At 44.7% G+C, this 14,954-nt stretch overlaps 1 protein-coding gene across 4 annotated transcripts in view; it reads left to right on the forward strand.

Moving 5' to 3' along the window:
* Positions 1 to 1,268: 1,268 nt before the first annotated feature.
* The window catches only part of LOC101613761 (killer cell lectin-like receptor 2), a 33,627-nt gene continuing 19,941 nt past the window's right edge, over positions 1,269 to 14,954 (forward strand). For 2 of the 4 annotated variants that reach the window (XM_045139768.1, XM_045139771.1), the window contains exons 1-3: positions 1,269 to 1,392; positions 5,499 to 5,633; positions 7,793 to 7,875. The gene's annotated coding sequence lies outside the window, so the exon portion shown is untranslated. Of the gene's footprint in view, positions 1,393 to 5,498; positions 5,634 to 7,148; positions 7,171 to 7,792; positions 7,876 to 14,954 lie in introns of those variants that run through there. The other 2 variants (XM_045139769.1, XM_045139770.1) reach the window with 2 other exon arrangements.

Here is a 14,954-nt window from a genome sequence, read left to right on the forward strand (position 1 = left end):
CAAGGCTTTTAGCTGGTAGGCACCTACCTACCACCATCTAAAGCCTCCAGTGGAGTCAGTCAAGTGGGGCAAACAGGATATATTCCGTGTGTGCCACTAGACCATACCTTTACGTCACTAATTTCAGGAAAATAAGGCCATGTCCACCTTACAATATACAGTAAAATCTGATATACAGAGACTCAAAACTGTTTGAAAACCTTCATTCTAAATTTTATTTATTTATTTGAGAGTGACAGACACAGAAAGACAGAGGGAGAGAGAGAGAATGGGCGCGCCAGGGCTTCCAGCCTCTGCAAACGAACTCCAGACGCGTGCGCCCCCTTGTGCATCTGGCTAACGTGGGACCTGGGGAACCGAGCCTCGAACCGGGGTCCTTAGGCTTCACAGGCAAGCGCTTAACCGCTAAGCCATCTCTCCAGCCCTTGAAAACCTTCATTCTAAATTCATGACATGTCACACCAACCTCACAAGATACCACCAGAAAGTAAAAGTGAATTTTAAGCCCACTAAAAAAAAAAAGAATGCTATTTATACTTTGAAACTACTAAGGCAAAATTTGTAGGAAAACTGATGACTCTGAAAATGAAGTGAGACAACCAGACTCTCTGATACCGCATATTCCCTTTCACATTCGGCTCCTAGCTTCTAATTTCCATTTACTTTTTCTTAGTGTAGGAGCGAGGAAGACCCTACAAGAGGGTCAGTGATAGAACCTATAAAGAAAGGGGATGAGGAGAGGGCTGGAGAGATGGTTTGGTTGTTTGCCTACAAAGCCAAAGGACCCAGGTTCGATTCCCCAGGACCCACGCAAGCTAGATCATGCATCTGGAGTCCATTTGCAGTGACTGAAGGCCCTGGCGTGTTCATTCGCTCTCAAATGAAAATAAAGTTTTTAAAAAGCGGTGTATGCGGAGGGCAATCACGTGACGCGAGGGCTTTGGGGGAACAGAAGGGTGCACGGGTGGGAAGAAGATCTAAAAGTACGTATGACAGTGCCATCGTGGAACCTGTTACTTTGTGTGAACATTTTTAAAAATTAAAAAAGAAATCACTAAAAATAAAAGAGTGGGCTTACTGAAGCTGAGGCCTCACTGGAGCCCGTCCAAGGGCCCCGGGCTCCCTTCCTCCCACCGAGGCTCCAGGGGACGGGCGCGCCGGGATGACGCGTTTCCCCGCGCCGTGACGTCACGCCGCTGCGCCGTGGCCGTGACGTCACTGCCTGCGTCGTGTCCGTGACGTCACTGCCCTGCGCCGCGGCGAGCGCGCCCCCCCCAACCTCCGGGCGGGATTCCTGCTGGCCGAAAAATAAAAACAAAAATGTCTCTGGCCACTGATTTCTACCTGCGCTACCACGTGGGGCACAAGGGCAAGTTCGGACACGAGTTTCTGGTGAGCCCCGCGGGGCGGGCCGGGGCGGGAGCGGGCCTCGAGCTCGCGCCCCCTGCCCGGCGCTCGCGCGGCCCGGGCCCGGGTCTGGCCTGAGGGAGGCCCGCTGTGAAAGAGTCGGTGCTGTGAAGTAAATCGGAAAAGCAGATGCTGCCTCCTCCTCCCACCCCCCGCCACCCGCAGACCAGCTTTCCGGCAGAGACGTCAAAAGCCGCGTCGGTGGTCACCCGACGCTGCAGCACCTCCAGGACCCTCCTCCCTCTGCGCCCGCTGGCCCCAGGGCGTGCTCGGAGTCTGTGTGGTCTTCTGGCTCCCCCTCCCTTCCTCCCTCCTTCTGTCCCTCCCTCTCTCTCTCTCCCTCTCTCCCTCCCTCTCTCTTCCCCCCCCCCACCCCCGGTAAAGGCTGTTTTGTAGCACAGGGCCCCCATATCTGACATGACTCTCATGTGCCTGGATGCTGTAACACAGTCCCCCAACATAGGATGCGTCGTAAACAAACAAAAAAAAATGCTGATGGGGGCTGGAGAGATGGCTTAGCGGTTAAGCGCTTGCCTGTGAAGCCTAAGGACCCCGGTTCGAGGCTCGGTTCCCCAGGTCCCACGTTAGCCAGATGCACAAGGGGGCGCACGCATCTGGAGTTGGTTGGCAGTGGCTGGAGGCCCTGGCGCGCCCGTTTTCTTTCTCATTCTCTGTATCTGCCTCTTTCTTTCTCTCTCTCTCTCACTCAAATAAAATTAAAAAGATGTTGATGGGAAGTTGCCCCTCCGTCCCTCTCCTCTCTTCCTCTGTCCCCCCCTCTCTTTCTCTTCTCTCCCTCCCTCTCTCCCTTCCTCCCCCCCCTCTCTCTCTCTGTGTGTGTGTGTGTGTGTGTGTGTGTGTGTGTGTGTGTGTGTGTGTGTGTGTTAAAGGCTGTTTTGTAGCACAGGGCCCCATATCTGACATGACTCTCATGTGTCTGGATGCTGTAACACAGTCCCCAACATAGGATGCATCATAAGCAAACACAAAAAAATGCTGATGGGAAGTTTCCCCTCCCGGAGGGAGGCAGCGAAACTTGAGATACTTGACAGAAGCCTGGAAAAAGAACTTTTTTCCCCCCCCCCCCCTCAAACACTGGGGCAAAGAAACAGCAGATGAGAGCCATGACCAGAGGACCGTGTGAAGCCACCCTCTATGTAGTGTGCCAGGACGCTGTCTTCCGACAGCCCCGATCCTCTAGAGCACGTTACTGGATATCTGAGAGTCTCCTGCCTGCAACAAGGGCAGTTCAGCTGCTGGACGCTATTTAAGAACCGCAGTTGAAGGAAGTACAGTAATGAATGAGATTTAACCTCCTGCAAGCAGTTAGTCTTGATGGGAGACATAGACATGTACCACTAACTGTCAAGCAGTGTGGTGGTTAAGTGCTGTATTCATGGTTTGGACAAGGGTCTCTGAGAGAGTGAAAAGTGGCAGAGAATCGCGTGTTGAAAATGTATCAAGCATTTTAGGAAGAAGTCAGGTGACTAGTCCCACAAACATTTAGAAACCCTAACTAAACCCTCACTCTCGTTCTCTCTGGGTCTCCTCTAAACTCTGTTCATGGGCCCAACTTACTGAAGTTGCTTTTTTCTTTTACAGTTCCATTTTCAGTCCCCTTGCCTGCAAATACCATTCAACTTGCCCTATCTTAGTCACACAAATTAAGACTCCCAATTCTCTCATGCATATTCCATGCAAAGCCACTCTCATACACACACCTGACACCCCATCATTCCACTTACATGGGAAATAATCACAAAGCCTATAGTTTGCAAAGGGCACACCTCACCAGGGCCACGTCATTTTAGAGGATGAGAAGTATGTGACAGCTGTATGTGGACCCCTGACTACATAGCCCTGAGGGAAAGTGCGCTCCACGGAGTTCATAAGTCATGATAGATTGATGTCATTCAACTAGACTGGTGTGTATACTGCCTAGTAATAATTCTGAAAGAATACCATCGTCATAATACACATCTTCATGTGAAGGAAAGAAAGAAAAAATCATTTTGGTGTAGTGGTGGAGACACAGGAGTATTGGAGTAAGTCTAGACCTGAATCTTGTATGACCCAGGGCAAGTTACTTTCTCTGTTTTCTGACCTTTGGCAAAGTTGAGAAAGTAAAAACTGTTTTTTAAAATTATCTTAGAGATTTGATGAGACGTTCTGAATACAGCGTTTGACACCAACACGTATATTCAGGCTTGAAGAGAAATATGAGTTTCTTTTTCAGAATCCCTTTTAGTTCATGGCGCAGCTTAATAGCCTTCAAGCCCACCTCTTATATGGTGATATTTCAAACTTCTGGCTCAGCTTCAGCCAACATATTAGCAAATATTATCTGAGTGGGTAGCATTGCTCTTACACAAGGAAAAGGAAATGTTTTAGAAGTGTTGTATGAAATGGTCGTTACCTCATTACCTTCAAAATTGCTCACTGCAGGGCTGGAGAGATGGCTTAGCGGTTAAGCGCTTGCCTGTGAAGCCTAAGGACCCCGGTTCGAGGCTCGGTTCCCCAGGTCCCACGTTAGCCAGATGCACAAGGGGGCGCATGCGTCTGGAATTCGTTTGCAGTGGTTGGAAGCCCTGGCGCGCCCATTCTCTCTCTCTCCCTCCATCTGTCTTTCTCTCTATGTCTGTCACTCTCAAATAAATAAATAAAAAATGAACAAAAAAAATTTTAAAAAATTGCTCACTGCATTTTTTTGTTGTTTTTGTTTTCTAAAGACAGGTTGTTTGGTTATAGATTGTATTTGTTTTTCTCTTCCCCATAGGAAAGCTTAGGTATGCCAACAAAAGCAATTATAAAAATGACGTCATGGGCTGGAGAGATGACTTAGTGGTTAAGCGCTTGCCTGTGAAGCCTAAGGACCCCGGTTCAAGGCTCGATTCCCCAGGACCCACGTTAGCCAGATGCACAAGGGGGTGCACGCATCTGGAGTTTGTTTGCAGTGGCTGGAAGCCCTGGCGCGCCCATTCTCTGTCTCTCTCTACCTGCCTCTTTCTCTCTCTGTCACTCTCAAATAAATAAATAAAAATAAACAAAAAAAAATTTAATAACGTCATGATCAGAAAAGAGGTGAGTTCTTAGACCTCTGAGTCTTCAGAGTTTGTTCATTATCGTCAAGTCTGTATTGAACTTACTGAAATTCATCTGAGCCTGTTTAAGGAAGAAACCTGTTTGTAGATGGCAAAGCTTCTATTTCAGGTAGATATGATTGTAGCATCATTAAGAGAAGCAGTCTGGGGGCTGGAGAGATGGCTTTAGTGCTTAAAGTGCTTGCTTGCAAAGCCAGATGCACAAAGTGACACATGCTTCTGGAATTTGCATACAGCAGTAAGAGGCCCTGGCATGCCTATTTTCCCTCCTTCCTTCCCTCGCTTTCTCTCTCTCTCCTTGCAAATAAATAGAAATATTAAAAGATGTAATCTGAATGATTACAATCCGTATTTGCATGTATCATTTAATTCATTGTATAGTTAATTTTGTCTTTTTAATCTGTTCCTGTAAGACTAATTGATAAAAACTATAACAGTCATAGTCTGGTGTTAAAATGAAAGGCTCAAGGGTTAAGGGTGAGGAAGAGCTGAGAATCCTCACTGACGTGAACTCATCTGTCTCAGTTCACCTTCTGCGTCTGGTGTATTTCCACTAACTGTGTAGGGTCTTGAGCCCCCACATCTTAGAAGTGGAGTACATGGTTTAACAGGGTCAGTAACAGGAGGAGGGGAAAATATGTTAAAAGGCAAGAAAGGAAAGAAAAATAGCACCGGGCGTGGTGGCGCACACCTTTAATCTCAGCACTCGGGAGGCAGAGGTAGGAGGATCACCATGAGTTCGAGGCCACCCTGAGACTACATACTGAATTCCAGGTCAGCCTGAGCCAGAGTGAGACCCTACCTCGGGGGGCGGGGGGAAGCATTTGTAAGAAGGGGGAATATTCTCATTCTGAACTTTTAGAATCAGAATTGGAATTGGAATGTTCTGTGATAGTCTATGCAAATGCTCAGGACTTGTGTTTATCATTGCTTGCTGAGCTGTGCAGGCATAGACGGGCAGTCTAAAACGTTCCTGTAATTGATTTTCAGGCATATGTCCACAAGAGTGTAATGGAAGAACTGAAGAGAATTATCGATGACAGTGAAGTCACCAAAGAAGACGATGCTTTGTGGCCGCCCCTGACAGGCTGGGCCGGCATGTGTGGACTTACAGTCTTTAAATGTGTGATTATTGAAAAGAGTCTTTAGGATGCTTCCTTGCTGATGCCTGGATCACTTAATGTCACTCCCTGTTTTCTTTTTTGTTCTCTCTCCCTCTTTTTTAGTGGGTGCTGGAAATGGGACTCATGGCTCATAATGTTAGGCAGGCAAGTTGTCTCCCTGTGGACCGCCAGCCCTCACTTTAAGTTGCTGTGCCACCCTCAGCTGGCAGAGGAGTTACTGCATAACTCTAAATTTAGACACTTCTCTCTCTAGACACTCTTTTCCCTAGCCACCCCAGCCAAAGCTCGGACATTTTGATACTGTTACAAATTACCTTTATCCTCTGTTACCTATGTTGGTCAAATTTGAAAATTCACGTATGCAGTTGATGTCTCCAAATTGGTAACTTTCAAGATTCTTATTGGTGTTTTTTATGCCGCAGAAAGAGATCTGGGTAATTTCCTTGTTCAGACTGAGCATTGTGTTTGCCCCTTGTAGCCCCTTCAGGATAACAGGTGGTTTCTCAAAGACCTTCGGAACTCTGGAGGCCTACTTTCATTCTCTAGAAAGACAGTTTGGTTTCAGAGATACAGCCCCTGGAATGAAGAAACAACTCCCCATTTATATGTTCCCAAGGATAATACCTCGTATCATTTCCTTTGACCTGAAGAAAGTGTGGAGAACTCTGACAGATGTTGACACTACGTCTCAGCAACTTAACTCTTCTCTGTAGAGAGACACGGTTTAGGAAAGCTAGTGCACAGTGTTTCTCTTCTGCGTGGCATCACTCGTGAACAGTACCTGCAGTGTAACGAAAGACAGAAGCAGCAGCTGACGCTTTCTACCCGTAGACTGGGGAGAGTGTTCTCTGTGCTCCTGATGATGTGTCCCTGGGTTATGGCAATAGGAGGATCAGGAGGGATCCAGAAGCTGCTGTTGGATCATTAAGCCAAAACTGTTGAGATTCTCAGAGAATCTCATGTAATTCTCCCTTTGCTGTATATCATGAGCTGCATAATTAGGTCTTTGGATTCAGTTTATTGGTAGGACTCTTTAGTGACAACTGTTTGTTAATTTAACTTAAAAATCCATTCAAAACACACCTTTAATCCCAGCTCTTGGAAAGTTGAGGAAGGAAGATCACCAGGAGTTTGAGGCCAGTTTGAGGCTACAGAGTGAGTTCTAGGTCAGCCTGGATTAAGAGTAGACCCTAACTAAAAAAAAAAAAGTACCCAAAAAAGAAGACACAGGCTTTAATTGTTAACTTTAGATTTGTAAATCAGAGGAAAATTTATATGATTATATGGCACTAGGAAAAACTAAATTGTATGATTGTTTGTTTTACAATTTTAATTGGTGGGAAGAATATTAGTCCTTTTTATAAGTTTGTGAACTATGTTTATATTCACAAGGAAAGAGAGAAAGAGGGAGAATGAGAATAGGTGCTCCAGGGCCTCCTACCGCTGCAAACAACCTCCAGACACATGTACCGCTTTGTGCATTGGATTTTATTTACATGGATACTGGGGAGTGGAACCTGAGCTGTCAGGCTTTGCAAGTAAGCGCCTTTAACCACTGAGCCATCTCCCCAGCCTGAGTATTAGTGTTTAAGTCTTACAGCCTTGGAGTGAAATATAAGTAGTAATCTTTGCTAGTAGTTAAAAATACCATTGTATGCTTTCTTGAGGCTGTGAGCTTGGGATCACACACTTGTACAGAAGGCTGTCCCATAACCTTGTAGGTTGCTTAAGGATTACAGAGAACTGAAGTCCCAGCAGCAGGCTTGACACAGGAAGTACAGGGTGGTGACGGTTAGTATTATTATACACAGATTGACAGTATGCATTCTGTGAACTTTACATATAAGGTCATTTTTGTAGCATGAACTATAGAGTGATAGCTAGTGTTGACTGATACCATCAGAAGCATTTCATGTCGTTTCATCCTATACCATCTTTTTAATGACGGCTCTGGCAAGTAGCACTTGGTCGATCCTGAACCTGAAAATACTTCTGTGATCCATCAGTGAGATCTTTTTTACTGAGGAAGTGCTTTCTGTCTAAGAGATTCAGTTTCTATTAAATATTAGAAAAATTTAAGGTAAATTGGAACTTCTTTGCAACATGAATTCAAGTATCTGTTTGTTCTCTTATTGAGAGTGTTTCTCTCTTTTCTTTTAGGGACTTGAAATTGTACTTGGAGATGAGCACATTTCTTTTACTGTGTCAAAAATAGGCTCTCTTCTTGATGTGTACCAGTCGAGGTGAGTAACGCGTTTTAGCTAAGTTGACATGACTTCTGACAAAGGCTTATTTGGGGATGGCAGCTAGAGTAAATGAGACGGATCAGAGGGTGAAGTGCTTTTGGCACAAGCACGAGAACCTGAATTTGGATCCCCAGAACCCACGTGACACGTCAGGTGTGGTGGCACACACCTCTAATGCCAGCTCTGGGAAGGTGGGTATACAGAATCCCTTGGGCTTAACCAGTCTAGCTGCATTGCGCGTCGAGGTTCAGAGAGAGACCTCATCTTAAAAAATTGAGAGCACTTGAGGAACATATCCAATGTCTGCCTCTGGCCTACACGTCCATGTGACCACACACATCACAGCATTCACGCACACGTGACTGCACACATTGGAGCGTGCACGTGCGTGTGCGCGCGTGCACACACACACACACACACACACAAGAAGGAGAACCAAGCTTTAGTCATCTTGATAGTCTAAATGCTTTTAGCGCATCCTGTCAGTTATTATTCAGATGTCATTCTGATATTTAAGTCATTAAAGACTTGTTATCTAGGCCATCAAAGACACTACCATGACATTTCCCTAACTGTCAAAATCAAACTCTTAATTTAGTATTATGCACAATAATGCCAAAATTTTACTTGCTGTTTTATATAAAAATATAGTATCATAAAATTTAAAGAAAAGGAGTTGGCTTATATCATTCTCATTTGCTCCACATTATATCACTCCTTTCCTTGGGCTTATTACTTGCAAAAGACAGCCAAAAGTATGATACTAGCTACCATTTGTTCTCAAGTTCTGAGTCTCCCCTGGGCTTCTGTAGACATACCGTTGTCTTTGGCTGACCCAAGTCATTTCTTCGTGGCCCTCCTCCACAGCTCTTAATTTGTTCTGTGGTCCTCAGTTCTGACTTGTCTGCTTTATTGGTTTCAGTATAAGCTTCAAGAGAGCCTCGGAGTGTGAGCTCCAGGAAAGCCTCACTCTGTCATGAGTTAGCACAGCATCTTAACACATTATGGCCGGCTTATGTAAATATTCACTAGGGGTATAAGATAAGAAGCAGTGCATAATAATTATTGGACACAATATTGCTCATCCAGGTACCTTTAAAGTATTAATTTTCCTGCAGTCGGTGAAAGTATGGCTTTCACACCATATCGTGTTTCTAAATTGGTATATTGCTCACGTTGTTATTTAGGGAGCAATTTGATAATATGCATCAGAAAATGATAGCATTTAACATGAATCTTTGCCATAGAAATTTCATTTCTAAGCATCTGTTTTAGAGAAATGTCAAATATTGAGAGCTTATTATGTATAAAGACTACTTATAACTGTGTATAATACAAATGTCTAGCAGTGACTTATTTAACAAAATGTATTACTTAAGTGTCTATTTGAATTCTGGGAAAAGGCAATATAAAAAGTACACATACAGGGCTGGAGAGATGGCGTAGCGGTTAAGCGCTTGCCTGTGAAGCCTAAGGACCCCGGTTCGAGGCTCGGTTCCCCAGGTCCCACGTTAGCCAGATGCACAAGGGGGCGCACGCGTCTGGAGTTCGTTTGCAGAGGCTGGAAGCCCTGGCGCGCCCATTCTCTCTCTCTCCCTCTCTCTGTCTTTCTATCTGTGTCTGTCGCTCTCAAATTTAAAAAAAAAAAAAAAAAAAAAAAAGTACACATACAATAATTATAGCTGTGGGAGAAAGTAGAAGCTCCGAAACTGTTGTCACTGTGTGAGGGAGTGTTAGGATATTGAGGTTCTTTCCACACTAGACATTTTGTGATGCATTAACTATCACTGTACATGAGAAAATAAACACTTTTATGAAGAAAGGATGTCTTTCCTAACAGAAAAATACAAGTGTTAGCCATTTACTTTATTCATTTCATAAATGTTTTTTGAAATTTATTTGAGAGAAAGTGAGTGAGAGAGAGGAGGAGAGAGAAAGAATGGGCACGCCAGGGCCTCTAGCCACTGTAGATGAACTCCAGACACATGTGCCACCTTGTGCATCTGACTTTATGTGGGTACTGGGGAATTAAACCTGGGTCCATTGGGTTTGCAGGCAAATGCCTTAACTGCTAAGCCATCTCTCTAGCCCATATTCATTTTAAATGACAACAGAATTATCCCCTATTCCTAAATTCTGTAACAGGATTTTAAAATTTGTCATGTCTTAGAAACTTACAAATTACATTTCATTAGGAAACAAAAAGTAACTTTTACCTTTTAATTCTTAGGGATCCTGAAGGACTCCGAATATTTTATTATTTGGTACAGGACTTGAAATGTTTAGTTTTCAGTCTTATTGGAGTACACTTCAAGATTAAACCAATTTAAAACGTATGCTTTGGAAAATCCCTATACATTTAATGAGGGGATTAGTAAGGAAAGTTGTTGTCATTTAGGATTTTGTGATTTTTATGAATGTGAAACTTTTTTATATAAAAATAAGTAAACAGGGATAATGGGTCCAAGTGGGTAGACTGCCGCCATGTACATTGAATTCTGTAAATAAAAGCTACCTTTTGTTGAACTTTTACTCCAATAAACCTATTAAAGCATGGATATAGGATGGTGTTTATTTCTTGAGACCATATCTCTGACTCACCTTAAAGACTTTCCATAGCTGTAGCAGAAGTTCTTAAAGGTGTAACTACATAGCCAGATTGCCACCCAATGAAGGCAGCCATGCATCTCCCCTCTTACATGTCCCGTCTGATAGGGTAGAATTTTGTGCTGCTTATCGAAGGTTCTAGGCCTTTTGTATTCATCACAAGCCTCTCAGAGGTAATTTATACCTAAATACCACTGATGTCAGCATATACATAGTTGGCACCCTGAGTTAGGCTCTGCTTATGCCCTTACTGCGTGCATGTGTGAAATTTGTCTTAGTGGCCTATAGAGTCCACGTAACTCCTGAGGGAAACAGGTTTCCTGCCCGCTTCCCAGTTCCCTCAAGCCCCTTTCTGGCAGAGTTCATCTTGCATTACTTCTGTTTGGGACAGACCTGGGGTCATGGTGCTCCTCTCTCTCCCTCCCTCCCTCTCTCTCTCTCTCTCTCTCTCTCTCTCTCTCTCTCTCACCCCGCCCTGGGTCCTGGATGCTGTGATTCACTCATTGCAGGGCCAGTCAGTGCCACCTTCCTGGAGACAAGCTGAAGGGTGTCCATGTTCCTCAACAGCCGGGTGCAAGGCCACTGCCCAACAAGCTCTGGCCACAATGGAAAGGTGCATTCACATGGAGTGGCCACAGGTCATGTGTCCCTACTGATTGTTTGTTTCTACTGTAAGTGAATGAATATTGCTATTTCTTTTCCTTTTCCTTTCTTTTTTTTGGGGGTGGGGCAGGGGTGTTTTCCTTTGCATTTTCTGAAAACTTTCAAATACAAAACTTGAGTTGTAAAGTGAGCACAAGCTAACCTAGACGGTTATACATCTGTGAGAAGCCACCTTTTTTGTTTGTTTTTGTTTTTCACTTAGCTGGCCTCAGTAGAGCAGTTTCTGTTGTGTTACCACCCGACTCCATTGAGGTCACCACGTGGCTGTGGTCAGCTCGGCTCCGGGGTGCTGGTTTGTGCCGCGGAAACGCATGGCCGCTCCTCGGTTCTGCTATGGAAAGTCAGGTGGTCACCCTCCGTTGTCACAGCGCTCGTCACTGCCAGGTTTCCTGCGTGAAAATAAGAATTCTGCTGCCGCATGTCTTGGCGGGTGCACAGGACAAAGCATGCCATGGCTCTGTTGCTCAGTGTCACAGCGAGACGGAGAGGGACAGATGCCCCTTGAGACCGGGTGTTCCCCACAGTACCTTTTCTGAGGCTCCCGTTGACAAAATCTCTGGCATGTTAACGGTGCCCCGTTCTCCAGCTTCCCTCAGGCCGCCATCCACTGTGCTCTGAGCTCATCCGCTCGAGTTTTTTCACACTGGACACTAGGCCATTAGTGTGACTAATTCTTGTATATTTGTGTGTGGTTTTCTTACATTGTTTGAACTAGCTGTTTGCTTTCTTTCAGCTGCTTGACAATGCTCACTAGAAAAGCATTGCATGTAGTGCTGTTTTAATGTGAAATGAGGCTTCTTCCCCCTGTACTCAGGACAGCAGGCGTGTGTTTTCCTTTATCTCCTCTTACAAAACCGTCCCTCACAGTGCAGTGATAATCACTGTTTCTGTTTACCGAGGGCTTTCATCCTGCACCCCAGCCCTCCTGTCCCCGCCAGGAGACCCAGCGCCCAGCGTCTCCCCCATCCTGAGTGCATCCTTCGTGGGTGCTGAGTCTTTTGTCTGTCCCCCCTGCCTTCAGGATATTTGTTACTCAGTCCACGCTGGACGCCATTCATTTTTGTTGCTACGGAAACCTTTCAGGGCATCTGTACATACACCCTAGAGCTGTGAATTGAACACACAGATGTGTGTGTTTATTGGATACATGACTGCCTTTAGACTGTCATAAAGGCTTCAGCCTCGTAACCCTGCTTCGCCGTGGGACATCTACAGCGCCGCAGGAGCGGGCGTGAAGTTGTTGTGGTCTGCCAGGCTGCCCGTTCTCTTTTGTTCATGGACAGTTCTTCTTTTCTGACTGCCTGGTTCGGTACCTCTGCTTCTTACATGTAAGCCTGTGGGCAAGTGTTTCATCAGTACTAGGCCGCATAATATAATATATATATTATATTATGGGGCATTGTTTTTCTTGTTTTTTTTTTTTTTTTGAGGCAAGCCCAACAGACTGGCCTTTTTTTGTTTTGTTTTTAATGCAACTGTGTGTGTGTGTGTGTGTGTGTGTGTGTGTGTGTGTGTGTGTGTGTGTAAGAGAGACAGAATTGGTGTGCCATGGCCTCCAGCCACTGTAATCAAACTCCAGATCCATGCGCCACCTTTTGCATGTGTGACCTTGTGTTTGTGTTACCTTGTATGTCTGGCTTACGTGGGACCTGGTGAGTTGAACATGGGTTCTTAGGCTTCACAAGTAAATGCCTTAACCACTAAGCCATCTATCCAGCCCAATGGGACAGTTTTAAAATAAATAAAAAATGAGAGCTGAAATGATTTTAAATAGCCCATTACTAGATGACTTCAAATATATTAGATCGTGAGCATGGGTTGTGCTGTAAATCCAACCACTGGTCCTGTGATTCCTCTAAGGATTAGGTTTTAAGCATTAATGAATAGTGAACAAGAATAAAATCACCCCCTGTGGACTGGAGAGATGTCTTAGTGGTTAAGGTGCTTGCCAGAAAAGCAAAAGGACCCAGGTTCAATTCCCCAGTACCCATGTAAAGCCAAGTGCACAAGGTGCTACATGCATCCGGAGTTTGTTTGCATTGGATAAAGGCCCAGGTGCACTGGTTCTCTCTACCTGCTTGTCTCTCTCAAATAAGTAAATAAATAAAACATGTTTTAAAAATTCCCCCTCAAAATAATAAAATGGGAAAGGAAAAAAAAAAAAACCATGATTTGAGAGCTGGGCTTGGTGATGCTCACCTGTAATCCTTGCACTCGAAGTTGATGCAGGAGGATCAGAAATTCAACGTCTGCTTTAGTTGTGTGACCAGCTCAAAGCCAGCTCGGACTCCATCTCAAAAGAAAAAACCTGAGGGACTTGAGGGCGAACTGTGTGCACACCCCCCGATGATGAGCAGAGAAGTTAGAAAGCCACTTGACTTCTAGTGTACACTCTGTCGCTGTTCTCACCAGTGTGAATACACAGTGCTGGCTGGAGAATCAAAAGTCTTTTATGTTGTATCAGTCTAGTCCTGGATGACCCAGAACTCACTGTGTATCACCAGGTTGACTTTCAACTCACAGTGACCCTGCCACCTCAGCTGGGATTGAAGGCATGCGCCACCACACCAGGCTAAGAATCAAAAATCTTAATTATAAAGCCGGGTGTGGGGGCACACGCCATTAATCCCAGCACTTGGGAGGCAGAGGTAGGAGGATCATTGTGAGTTCAAGGCTGCCCTGAGCCTCCATAGTGAATTCCAGGTCAGCCTGGGCTAGAGTGAGACCCTACCTTGAAAAACCAAATACAAAAAACAAAAACAAAAAAAATCTTAATTATAGATCCATACTTAAGATTTTTCTCTTTCAACCTGTGAATTGTTTTTTACCCCTTAATGGCCCAGAGCCCACATATCCAAATATCCGTGTGTGTGTGTGTGTGTGTGTGTCCTTTTTTCATTCTTCTTTTGTTATTATTAGTAGTGTTAGTATTATTACTATTACTGGTTTCTCGAGGTAGGGTCTCACTGTAGCCCAGGCTGACCTGGAATTCTTTATGTAGTATCATGGTGGCCTCGAGCTCACAGTGACCCTCCTCCGTCTGCCTCCCGAGGGCTGGGACTAAAGGCATGCGCCACACACTGGACTCTTTCATTATTCTTATCTGGTTCTGAAGTGTGTCTCTTATTTAGTTGGGTCATAATTGCAAGGGTATTGGGTGGATGGAGGGATGGGAAATCTCAAAACAGAGTCCTCTCTGCTGTCCTCCTTCCCTCCCGTCTGGTATTGTAAGAGCTCTGAAGTGTAGTGTATTCCAGTGCTGTGAACATCAGGCATTAGGACAAATGAACCTGGAACTGGGGAGCTGGAGCAATTTGTGGTTCAGACCCCTTTCCTCACTTCTGCATGGGCAGGGGTGGGAGGAACTTCTTTTTACTGTAGAACACAGTCATTGAGGTCTGAACGTGTGACCGGAAGGTCTGAAGGTGTGACTGGAATTGAGTGAATAACCTTTGGTTAAATGTATCATCAAACGAATGTACAAAAATTGTGGTTTTCCAAATAAAAAGCTTGCAACAAAGCAGGCATAAAAGATGAAAAAAAAATATTTCCATGTGTGTGTATTTTCCACAAAAGTGTCTTTGGAAAGTCAAGAAAATTCAGAATATTTTCAGATTCATCTTTCTGTTTGATTACCTGCTTGCAGTGGTTCAGTCGGTCTAGTTTTATACTGCACTTTAAAGAGCGCAGCAGGAATTTCAATCCATCCTGTCTGAACTTACTCTTGTCTCCTAATGCCAATGATTTTCATTTGAAGCGGTTTGTGTTTTGTAGGAATTTATAGCTTAGGAATATAGCTTAGAATG

The sequence above is a fragment of the Jaculus jaculus genome, chromosome 23 (genome assembly GCF_020740685.1).
Source record: "Jaculus jaculus isolate mJacJac1 chromosome 23, mJacJac1.mat.Y.cur, whole genome shotgun sequence".
Classification (NCBI taxonomy): domain Eukaryota; kingdom Metazoa; phylum Chordata; class Mammalia; order Rodentia; family Dipodidae; genus Jaculus; species Jaculus jaculus.